This window comes from Sinocyclocheilus anshuiensis, unplaced genomic scaffold (assembly GCF_001515605.1).
Source record: "Sinocyclocheilus anshuiensis isolate Anshui unplaced genomic scaffold, SAMN03320099.WGS_v1.1 scaffold22003, whole genome shotgun sequence".
Classification (NCBI taxonomy): Eukaryota; Metazoa; Chordata; class Actinopteri; order Cypriniformes; family Cyprinidae; genus Sinocyclocheilus; species Sinocyclocheilus anshuiensis.
Window position 1 is genome coordinate 1 of NW_015549346.1, and position 629 is coordinate 629.

Genomic DNA, 629 nt, shown 5'->3' on the forward strand with positions numbered 1-629 from the left:
TCTTGTCCAATAAAATCAAACAGGACCTGAAAATACAAGACCCAAAATGGCAACTGTCAATTCAAACAAGGAAAATAAGGAACACAGACTAAATAAACCAATGACAAAACCTTGGTTCTCCTTCACACAGAACTTCTTACCTGAATTGGCTCAGACATGATGAATTTCCTCTTGTTTACATATCCATTTGGATATTTGAATTTCAAAACCTCTCCATCTAGGGGTTCCACAAGGGTAGCCATTCGCTGACGTCTTTCCTCAATGGCCTAAAAAAAAAACTTCACACTAGAAAAACACTTTAAATTAAAAAAAAAAATGTAGTGGCAGCACCAACTTTTGTCCGCCTTTATTCCCAAACTAGTGGCAGCACCAACTTTTGTCCGCCTTTCTTCCAAAACCTCATAGCAGTGCCTCCTCCTGTCCTGTAAATACCAAAATATTTTTAAGACTCATTTTTGTTTTTCCTCAAATTAAACTTGGCAAGCATAGAAGGATTTTTTTTTTAATTACCTTTTCTTGGTCTTCTAACAAGGAAGCATTATATTCTTCGTCTTGCTGGGAACGTACTGCTCGCAGGTTTATTTAGGGAATAAAGTAAAACCACAAGTCACAAATCATTACTGGTTACA

The 629-nt window shown here is 36.6% G+C and overlaps 1 long non-coding RNA gene across 1 annotated transcript; it reads right to left on the bottom strand.

The window, feature by feature from the left end:
• LOC107656922 (uncharacterized) lies at window positions 1-539 on the bottom strand. Its single transcript, XR_001630617.1, has 4 exons — window positions 511-539; window positions 375-422; window positions 141-266; window positions 1-26 (listed from the first exon to the last, which is right to left on the bottom strand). It is a non-coding gene; the product is annotated as an uncharacterized LOC107656922 (long non-coding RNA).
• Between the last annotated feature and the right edge of the window lie 90 nt (window positions 540-629).